This window comes from Ipomoea nil, unplaced genomic scaffold (assembly GCF_001879475.1).
Source record: "Ipomoea nil cultivar Tokyo-kokei standard unplaced genomic scaffold, Asagao_1.1 scaffold3172, whole genome shotgun sequence".
Lineage (NCBI taxonomy): Eukaryota > Viridiplantae > Streptophyta > Magnoliopsida > Solanales > Convolvulaceae > Ipomoea > Ipomoea nil.
The window spans coordinates 3,145,538-3,158,057 of NW_017619600.1; the positions used below are offsets into that span (position 1 = coordinate 3,145,538).

Here is a 12,520-nt window from a genome sequence, read left to right on the forward strand (position 1 = left end):
ACATCGTTTCATTCGTTCCAACATGGGCCGGCGAGGTTTCTTAGGTTTTTGGTTTAATGTTCTCATTTCTTTAGTCAAACATAATCTTGGATGAGAAGAAAGGTCAAAATACCCCTAGATTACACGGCTTCTTGATGGAAATACTAACGGTGGGACTAAAAGTGGAACACATTCAATAATAGTGGTTATAAAGTGGCAAAAAAATTAAGGTGGACTAAAATTGGAAACGCCCCTATAACAGTAGGACCAAAAATGAAATTCACTCTGTATTATACTATATAATATTAGAGTTAATTCCACTTTTGGTCCTACATTTATTGGGCATTGGACACATTTTGACCGGTTTAATTAATTTACCCACATTGAACCCAGACTTTTCTAAAAGTGGACAATTTAAGTCCATCGTTACATTAGCTGTTAGATAGCCGTGAAGTCGAAGGGCATTTACGTCCTTTCAAGTGTTAGTCTTCCACAACCTTCATTTGTTGACTTTTATTTCAAGAATTAACAAATGTGCAGGATGCCGGCCAACAGAATGTGCAGGATTTTCGAGGTCGGATGGACGAAAAGCTCCTTCCAAACCCCCTTGCCGCCGCTCATCTCCTTCTTGATTTCCACGACGTCGTCTTTGCAGTCCGCCGGAATGCCCGCCGCTTCTTTAATATCCGCTAATCTCTGTTGGGATTCTTCCAAGGAATCAGAAGTTTTGTCCAAAACTTTCTTGGCGTCTCAGAGGCGGCCCTGCATCACCAACCACCGCGGCGACTCCGGCATGGAGAGAACGTCGACCGCTAATATGGCTGCCGGAACCAAACCTACTCCCAACATCAATTGCCATCCCAAGTGTAATGGAAGCCTTGCAAAAGAGTAATTTGCAACGAATCCAAGTAAAACACCAAAATTGATGAATACTTCAGGGAAGGAAGTGAGGAAGCCGCGGATGGAGGCGGGCGCCACCTCGGCGGTGTACACCGGTGCGATCATCAGGGCGTATCCAACGCCGATTCCGGCGACAAAGCGACCCACCATAAGGAAAGAGAAGCCGGTGGCGAAGCCCATCAAGAGTGCGCCGACGAAGAAAATGCCACCCGCCAAGACGATGGTGTAGCGGCGGCCAATCCAGTCGGAGGTCCGCCCCGCCAAGGCGGATCCGACGAGCGAGTAGATGTTGATAGTTCCGATGAGGAGCTCCACCTGCACGTCGGAGACGTCCAGATCCTTCTTTATATAAATTGATGCTCCACTCATCACTCCTATGTCATAGCCAAGTAAAACGGAAGTCATGGAGGCCAACATGGAGCAGGCTAAGGCATATTTGTTCCGTTTTGGTTTCTTGGGAGGGTCTTCGTGGACCGCCGCAAGGAGTGGTGGACTGGCCAGAGAACATGAAGAAGAAATAAAAGTCAACAAATGAAGGCTGTGGAAGACTAACACTTGAAAGGACGTAAATGCCCTTCGACTTCACGGCTATCTAACAGCTAATGTAACGATGGACCTAAATTGTCCACCTTTAGAAAAGTCTGGGTTCAATGTGGGTAAATTAATTAAACCGGTCAAAATGTGTCCAATGCCCAATAAATGTAGGACCAAAAGTGGAATTAACTCATAATATTATTATGAAAAATTAAAATGTAATGATCTGACCATTTTCTTTTCCATATTAGTCAATTATGTATCATTTTTTATTTTCAGTTAATTATTAATATTCATTTCCTTTTCCAATTAATCTTACTTCAATTCTTTTTTTTTTTTAATTTTTAATTTTTAGTGCAAAATATTAGTATTCATTTCTTTTTCCAATCTACCTAATTTTCATTCCATTTTTAATTGATGATGTAGAATATTATTGTGAAATATTTATATTCTTTTTTCATTTTTTTTAATTTACCTTTACTATTTACTATTATTTGGGCAGGAAATCAAGTAAATAGAATTTTATTTTTATTTATAGTATAGATTTGACCGTGAGGTTGTAGACCTTATAATTACACAATCCTTACATTCTTAGTATAAAATAACATTTGGTGTAAAAATTATTAATTTTCATCTCGATTAATATTCTTTTCATCTCGACTAAACCTTATATTTCCATCTCGTATTGCAAGACCTTTTCCATCTTTAATTACAAAATTTTCCTTATAAATTGTGGATACTAAACGATTCTATTCCATTTTCCATTTTTTAATATATATCTTTACATAACTATATTCCAGTAACATATACATATATATACAGATTTTTTTTTATATTTTCAGTAACTTTACATTTTATAAAATATATAACTTTATATATGAATTGGTTATATTATAAATTGTTTAAATTGGTTATATAGGGTATTATGTTAGTACGTTATAGCATTGAGTATGAAAATAATATACCAAGATTTTAGTTAATTTCTATTTTACATTTGCTTACAAAATAAGTTGTATTAAATTAGTTGGTGATAAACATCCAAAAATTCTACACGGTAATACCATACATAATATTACCAATTATGCGATTATGTTATTACCTAATTAATTAATATCTTTTTACACGATATTATAAATACGTAAAAAAAATACGGAGAATTTGCAAACAATAATGTTACCAAAAATATTATTATATTATAGAATATAACTAATATGTGTTTTCTATATGCTATTATGTTATTACGTTAAATACGTGAATATGGAAACAATATTATCAAGATTTTAGTTAATATTCATTTTATATTTACTTACAAAATATGCTTTATTAAATTAGTTGGTGAAAATACAGCTACACATGAAAGATGAATTCAACCTAAAAATGACCGTTTATAGTTCTGTATGTGTTGAAGGCTCAAAAAAATCTTCCAGAAGTGTAAAAAAAAAAAAAAAGATTTATTAAAAATAAGTACAATTTCAACTAATATATACTTTACCATAATATTAATTCCTATTTTCTACTATATTATAATTCCATTTACTATTATATGTGAAACATTTATTTTTTAAGTTATACGAAAGAAACTGTGATTACAGAGAGGAAAATTGTAGTGAGGGGCTTTTAATTGTTTTCACAATTTCAAAGATAATGAGTTTTGTTCATATGAAGATAAGATAGTACTAGTGTAGGTTGATTATTTATAATATATCTGGAAGTAAAATTTGAGCTCTAAGATCATATAGGACACTCTTTGACCCTAAATCAATAAATAATTAGTTATATACACATTTAGCAGTACCAATGTTATTACTAATACTTTATATGTATCTACAGTATTGAACCTTTAATGTGACATAAGAAATAAATAATCAGTTAAATGATGTCTTTAATTGGATGCACTGAGACTATTAAAATGCTCCATCACTTTGCAAACATGTACAACTTTGACTTTATTTTATACTTTAGATTATACTTTGCTTATCCTTTGGATTTTAATGTATTATTTTAAGCTAATTTATTTATTAACATTAAAAAAATACATGTTAAAGTGTGACAATTTATACTAATAAATCATTTAAAAAGTGGCAAAAGATGATTAGAAAATTTGATGCCACGTACTGCATCAATTTAAACAAAAAAATATTTTATTGCTACTGTTTACCTCAATCATCTCATAAATATCAATAATGTTTGTTAGAGGATCTAATCAACACATAAACTGAAAAGAAAAAAATGACAATCATAAACAAAATATGTACAAAAATAAATGATAAAAACATTATGATAATGATTAAAACATAATAAATTTACCTTTGTAGAAAATCACAAAACTCTGGAAATTCTGATTGAAAAGGAGTTGTGTATTAAGAGTTACATATGTTGACATAACCGGCTAATAAAAAAGAACATTCATTACTTGTCCTTATTCAAACACTTTCAAATATAAAGAAAAATTAAAACACTTGTGTTTAGATTAACTCTTCGTATCATTTTTAACTCTACACAATTGCATAAGAACATCCATAGGATTTGCAAGGCCAGAATTAAAAAAAAAAAAAGGTTTCAACTCTTGGTATATGTTGATCTCACACTGTAGCCTTCACTTGATTGTCCCTATAAACAAATAAACTACTTAAAAAATAAATATACAAAATACAATAAAAATAACAAAATTAGATAATTTACTTTGTATCCACGTACAATTAGAAAATCAATAAGTTAAACATGTTAATAAAAAAAGAAGAATTCAAATGTAGATTAAATTTGTAAATGAAACTTAACAACGAACTGTTTATCATATACACATTTCAAAGATGAAAATGATTTCAATAAATAAATTTGTCAAGAAAAGTTGTCATTTTTTTTTATTCTTTAACCAATGTAGCATAGTTGAATTACGACATAAAATAATGAGTGCATTTTTTGTAAATATAGAAATTACTTATCACCATAAAATTTTTAATGGCATAAACTTTTCATTTTTTGAAAAGCTTGCCGTACTTACCAACATGCTCCCTTGGTATATGAGCATGAAGTTCCCTGCAATGGAGTAAAAAAGAAAAGTATTATTTTGCAATTTATTTTTTCAGTATAGGAAGCAGCTTTGTAATGCATCTTTTTCCCAATTTCATATACAACACGAGTTCTAAAAAAAAAAAAAAAAAAGCAAAATCGAAAAAAAAATACTATTTGATCATGAAATATGCACTCTCTAGATTTTATGGCATCACTTTCCTTTCTCTATGGGACTTCATATAGGTGCACACCAATCACCATCTAATAGCTCTGAAAGTCTTCAATGGAGAAATATCCTGGATAATGATAAACATTAGAGTCGTAGAAAAAAAAAACAAAATTGAAAAATAAAATACCTCTTGATCGTGAAACATGCACTCTCTAGATTTTATGGAATCACTCCCCTTTCTCTATGGGACTTCATATAGGTACGCACCAATTGCAGTCTAATAGCTCTGCAAGTCATCAATGGAGAAATATCCTGGGTAAGGATAAACATTGGAGCCGTTGTATGTTAGTATACATATTTATATCTCTATATATAATTACTCAATATAAATAAATGAATATAAGAAAAAAATAGTACCAATTAATATATTTACCAATTAGGTTAATACACGAATATAGAAACAATATTATCAATTAATAAATTTTAATTAATTTCAATTTTACATTTGGTTACCAAATAAGTTTTACTACAAAAGTTTGGACGGGAAAATGAAATAAGAGGATTTTACTTTTATATATATACATATATAGATATAGATATAGATATAGATTGGAGAAGAAACTTATATTTTCAACTGAATTTAAATTTTCGGCTAACAAGATTAGTTATTGGATTAAATATTTTAAATTATGATATATCTAAAAAAAATTCGGTTTAAATATAATATCAAATCTTAAAATTGTATCCATTTCACACTTTAAACCTAAATTGTGAATTATAAATAGAATATATTAAATATAATTAAATATATTTTGTAATAACAATATTTCAATTTTCAAAACTCTCTTAGAGTTAGTTGGCTTGTCCATATTATGTATTATTTTTAGCATGATCATGTATTAAAAAAAAAAACATTAATGCCTAAATAATGAAAAATATAAAAGATTAAAATAAATAACAAAAGGTCAAAAGTATACCATCTTTTTTTTTCTTTGTTGGATTCGGCACTGCAGTATGTTTACTTTCCAGTAAATCGCTACGGTCCGATGACAAGATGCTAAACTCGAACCTTTAAGTTGCAGTCCCAACATTCTTTTTTTTGAACTATCCTAAGAAAATTTAAATATTTTACCTAAAATGAATATATTCGAATTATTATTTCATTTAAATATCGAGTCTTAAAAATATATTATTTGAAAATTTTAAATATTGAAAATACAATTTAAGTATTACTAAACTTAAGTACATAGACCTGAGTTACAACTAATTCCTCCAATGAGAATCAACTCATGTCAAACATAAGCTATTAGCAGACATGCAAGTGTTATTGTCAACAATGTGAGGGCATCATTCATTCACAAATTGTGTGGAGGAACCTAATTTTGTAATGCAAGTAGGTCACTTTTGTGGGGTTAAAATACTTGAAAATTGGCACTATGAGATTTTGTGAGATTTTATTCTTTTACAAGATGGGGTTAACTCGCAATATCGTAGTTGAGTTATAGGTAATATATTTTGGATGTATCTTTGTTGAAAACAAATTACTGGTAGGTAAAAATTCTTATAATAATAATGACACTGCATGCATGTTGAATACTACCAACTCTGTTACAATGTAGTATTTGTTCATACATACATAAAGTCAATGCCCCTACTGAGGTTCAAACTTGTGTCATCCCATTTAAAAGAATCACAGGGATATTATTAAACTACAAACTACTTGGTTGAAATGATCTTTGTTGTTTGAGGGAACATTTAAGGATGAAACATTAAATACAATATTGTTAAATTTTTGTCATGCATTTCATTTTTCGGATGAGAATTTACAAGTTACTAATGCAACTACAACATCAAAAGATCGTCTACTCGTATATGTGTTTATCATTATAAAAAGTTTTAGATTGAATCATTCCTCAAATATGACCAAAACTCTATAAACACAATTCACACCGAATCTGGATTAGTTTGTTGTGAAGATACATGTGTTATAGGTCCAAATAAATAAATAATAAATATAATGATCTTTCTTCTTGGACGAGAATTAAAGGATGAAATTACTCCCTCTGTCCCAAAAGAAAAATACTTGGGCGTACTCTTATTTTATACTCTCAACTCGTATTCTATCTCACATGTTTTTTATGTAAACACCTTTCTGTGGACCCACATAATGTAAATAATCAATACTGGTTTGTCAGGGAGTAGAATTTGGGAGTCCATGTAGTAGAACTCGTCCCAAAATATCCATCTCACTTGCTTTTGGCACATAATTTAAGATAGTTAAAAAAAGTGAACTCCATTTTCACTTCTTTTTTTTTTCTTTTTTGAGGAAACTCCATTTTCACTCAGGAAAATACTTGGTGTACTCTCATTTTAAACTCCCAACTTGTACTCCCTCTCACATGTTTTTTATGTAGACACTTTTCAGTGAACCCACATGATGAAAATAACCAATCCTAGTTTGCCACCTCAGGGAGTAAATTTTGGAAGTTATATAGTAGAAGTCTTTCACTTATATTCCTTGTACTTTCTAACAATTTTGCTTTATTTCTTCATCGATCTTTCTTCCTCTCATCATCTCATCGGTAGACAGTAGACGTTTCATCTTCATTTTTCAGCAATAATTTTGCTTCATTTCTTCATCTCATCCGTAGACATTTCTTCTTCTTTCTTCCACAAATAGTCAAATACTACATAACTTGTTTGTCTTCTATTCATTTTTACACCCATTAATTATACAAAAATACTCCATAAAATGAACTTAAAACTTATAAAAACCATCATTTCTACAATTTCCTTGGCTAATAAGAGATAGAAAAACATAGAGTAGTGATGTATATAAATCTGAATGATGGAGGGGAATGTCGCGCTATTGAGCTGCGAATGTCGACAGCCTCAAGGGAGCTTATGTGGGTGGCGACATTGTTCCGTTGAAAGTTGTGTATTTTAGAGAGTTATAAAATTCTTATGCTTCATGATATTGATCAGAGATTGGACTGGCGGCAACAACGGTTTAAGAGACGGTAAGAAATGAAGAGTAGGAATAGTTGTTGATGCTCAGGGGCGAAGTCAAAATTCGGTTGAGGGGACGAAGTAGCTAGTAGGGATTTAGAAATTTTTTTCATTAAGGCAAAACATTAAAACAAAAGAAATAATTTAAAAAAAAAATACATCTCATTATTAATATAAAAGAATTTTATATATATATATAAAGCTATTAAAAATGTGACTGTGTTGAAACCATAAAATTATGTTAATACTAAGATTTGAACACCTATCCTTTATCATAACTCAACACATGCTCAACCAACTTATATAAATCAACTTTTATTAACACTTAATAGTTTTATTTTACTAATACTAACAAATACTATATATACATATATACATACAAAAATTATATATAAAGTGGGGGTGGGGTGAGGGGGACAGCTGCCCCACTTTGACTCCGTCCCTGTTGATGCCCATATCGCCCAATGTTCATTTTCTTTGATTTGGAAATGAAGAGGCATAGAAGGAAGAAAAATGTTTCTCTATATCTGTTCTTCCAACCCCGCACGATTCTTGAGAGGATAAGAAGTAAATTTAGTTTGAGTGGATGACATTTGCTGAGAATTAATGAGTTTGGGGCTTATGGTAAAAGTTGAAAGGATAATGTGAAAATAAAAATACAATATAATGATGTTTATTTGTAAAGTGAACAATATTTTAGAACATACAAAAAAAAAAAAAAAAAAAGTAAGACAGATAAAATAGGACGAATTGAGTATTACTTATTAAACTATAAGTTCACTACAAAGCTTTAAACTAGAATTTTTATATTTTTTTTTTGAGTGAGAGTCAAACTCTTAATCAAATCTGAATTAGTTTGAGATGAGAATCTTGAATATTATAAGCAAAGAAGAAGAAGATGATGAAGATATAATAAATGCCGAACCTGTGGACCAGAGTGGTTGATCACAATAGTTATACCTTGCACCACGACGTACAGTACACTGTGCGTCCCGCACCTCTCAAAACGACGTCGTTTTGAGAGGCGCGGTAGGAAGTTGACATGATTATGTATATTTGTTTATATAATTATGTATATTTTTTATTATGTACATTTTTTATACCATTATGTTCATTTTTTTATACAATTATGTATATCCGAATCAGAAAAGTTTTGTGTATTATGTTAACAGTTGATGTGCATTATGTTAAAAGTTTATGTTTATTATGTATTATGTTAGATTATGTGTATTATCTTTTAAAAAAGATTATGTGTATTTCGTTATATAATTATGTACATTCATGTATACAATTATGTGTATTCTAGTATAACATTATGTACATTTTTGAACATGAAATTTTTTTTAAAGGAAAATTAACTGCCAAACACTGGGTAGCGAAATTAAAAAAAAAAAATCAAAATGACGTCGTTTTGCATCTGGGTACACAATGCAACGTGTGCCGTGATGCAGGATATAAATTGCGGATTGATCATCCAATTGGCATAATGGATATAGGGCCCAGACTATATGTTATCCAGCCTACCAGTCTGCAACTTTACAGTGAGAGATTATTACAGTTTGAACTGTTTATTGGGCCCTCCATTCATCACATTTCACATGAGGGCAGTCACTTAGTCTTTTCAACTGTCAGAGGTGAGCCCTACGGCCCATAATACTATGTACTAATAAATTACTAATTTATTGCTCTCCCCAAATTATGGGACTACTGGGTATTCAATCTGTTCAAATTAATTTATTAGAGCAATTATAATTGTAGTCTTGAAAAACTCAAGTAAACTGTATTAGATAAACAATGATTATAACTGTACAAACAAGAAGAATATATATAAGAGGAATCATAGGGAGACAGAATATGAAGTCATACTATAATTCAAATACAAGAAATCTAATATTAGTCCTAATACTCTCCCTCAAGCACATGATATACTTGTAACTTGTAGCTTGTCTTTGAGAAAAGAAAATCTAGGACTAGGCAATGCTTTGGTAAATATGTCTGCAAGTTGATCTTTTGTTGAGATGAAATTGATTTGAATTTCTCCAGCAACAATTCTATCTCGTACAAAGTGATAATCTAACTCTACATGTTTGGTGTGAGCATGAAAGATGGGATTGGCACACATATATGTAGCTCCAAGGTTATCACATACACCATAATTTAGGAACTGAAATACCTGGAATATGGATTTCTCGTAGAAGGAACATGATCCTAATTACCTCAGCACAAATATCTTCTAGAGCTTTATATTCAGCTTCAGTAGAAGATCTAGCAACAGTTCTTCACTTCTTGCAAACCCATGATATAAGATTAGACCCAAGAAAAACAGCAAAGCCACTTGTGGATTTTCTATCCTCTGGACAGCCAGCCCAATCAGAATTAGAGAAGGTATGAATTTCTCTTGAAGATGATTGTCTGACTCGTAGACCAAAAGTAACAGTTCCTTTAACATGCCTTAAAACTCTCTTTAGTTGTTCCCATTGAGCAAATGTAGGTGTGTGCATGTGTTGACATAACTGATTGACTGCAAAGGAAAGATCAGGACGAGTAATACCGACTTCATGTTTTGAAACCTTGCTATGATAGTACATCCTATTATTTTTGGTAAGCTTTCTTACTTTGATAACTCAATATATTTCCAAAATTATTTTTACTTTTATATTATATTATATGGAGAATAACTCAATTATCAAGATTGTATGCAAGTTAGTGTCTAGGTTTATGATTTTTTTCATTTACATTTTATGGTATATATTTTGAACTTGTTCACAATAGTTGAACGATAGAAAACGTATGATTTTTTCCCCCTAGGTATCATTAAAATTCCATGTCATATTAACCCGTGTTTTTAATTATTGCTTAATGAAGTTATTAATGTTATACTAACTTGTGTTTTTCTCTATCAATAAAGGAACCAGGTAGCCTGATGCAGAACTTGGAAGTTTCATATTTCCGAGTCTAATTCAATGCTCTTTTTAATATATATATATATATATATATATATATATATATATATATATATATACACACACACACACACACACACACACACACACACACACACATATTGTATTGTAGTTATTAGCAAATCTATTAGAATACTTATTTTAATTATATCCTTGTAATTCAGTACTATATTACCATATTTTAATGCTAGTCATATCTAATTTATTAATTACTCTGTATATACCATTGTATTTTTTTGATAGTTAGTTTTTATAATTGAACTACAAATAAAAATATTTACAACCACCAAACAACATAATATTTATTGATGCATTTTGAATTTCATAGTAAATTCTTTTCGAACAATTCATAATACTCATCACTAATAACATAATACATGACAAAGATTTCAATATATAAAATGCCAGCAAATGTATATTTTGTGACGCATTTAAGATTTTGTCAATAAATTTTTCTTGATGATTTCTCAATTTTCGTCGTCAATCGTTATCATTGATGACAGGCATTAAAAAATATAAAGCATCAGTAAAGCTTTAATTAACAACGCTTTTTAATTTCATCGTGCATACTTTTGTCGTGGATTGCCCAAGCATCAGGCTTCTTACGCAACACAAGGTCCACTACTTCACAAACTGTCCGTGGATTGCCCAAGCCACGATCGTTCTAGCTAAGAGTACTCATGATGATGGGCGGGTCTGGGAACCAGAACCCGCCGAGGACAAGTTTTTTGGGACATCTGTCATTGTAATATCATCGCCACTACCTCCATTCCTCCTACCACCGCCACCAGACCCCTCCCTTCTACGTTTCGAAGCAGCCACCACCACGGCCTCCTCCTCCCGTCGGCCAACAGCCAAGACCGCCACAACGCCGGCAGTTTGTGTTTCCGACGCCGTAGCAGCAGCAGCCTACATCGGCTTCCCGTCCTTATCCAGCAACCACGGTGCAACCACCTTACGCGGTCCTCTCCTCAACCCGGAACGCAAGTCATCACTGTAAGGATATTGGTCGACCGCCCACGATGCACCCACCTTACGCGGTCCTCTCCTCAGCCCGGAACGCAAGTCATCACTGTAAGGATATTGGTCGACCGGTAAGGCCACATCCCGGGCCTTCAGACAATACTTATGCAAGTGTCCCAGCATCTCGTAGAAGAAACAGAAATTATGCAGCCTCTCGTACTTAAAATTCACTCAGCAGGTCGTCTTGTCACGTTTCAGAAGTCTCATACGCCGCTTTAACAGTTTCAACACAGATATTGAAACCCTAGTGCAGTAGAAATTTTTCCATGGTGCATCCGAGAACCTGTCATCAACCTTAACGAAAGTACCAAGAAAGTTTCCAATCTGCTCCAGAATCACGTCAGAGGTATACCCAAGCGGGAGATCATGGAGCTAAATCCACATATCAACCATGTCAAGAGGGATTGTGACCAGTAGGATACCATCACCAACCTACTTACAGACCAGAGTTTGGTTCTCAAACGACCACGGGCTACCATCAAGAACGAGCTGCATGTCAGTCTCGTGATAGAACACGAACAAGAAGAGATTTAGTTGTATCTCCGTCACATGAACTCCCTTCACCGGTTGCCATACCGAAGCCATAACTTGGCTCATAAACTCCACCTTAATAATTTTGGTTGTCAAAAACCTCCCCACCAGCCGCCACGCTACCTCCCCAGCCGTAGCACTCTCACCGTCGACTACTTCCACAGGTTCGAAGACGTCGTCTTCTTCCTCAAGGGCCATGTCAGCCCAACGTTGCGTCAATCCCGCGACAGCCCCGGACGTCGCTCCTACATCCATGCGTACAAAGAGAAAAAATCCGGCGCACTACCGGAGAGAAGCAATGGAAAGACACGACTGGAAAACCTCGGCTTACCAAAGAAAGATGCGAAACCGTAGAGCCCTAAAGAGAGAATTTTAGTATAAATTTTAGTAGGAAAATTAC

The 12,520-nt window shown here is 32.6% G+C and overlaps 1 pseudogene; it reads right to left on the minus strand.

The window, feature by feature from the left end:
* Positions 1–504: 504 nt before the first annotated feature.
* On the minus strand, positions 505–11,712 carry LOC109168113 (annotated as a pseudogene).
* Between the last annotated feature and the right edge of the window lie 808 nt (positions 11,713–12,520).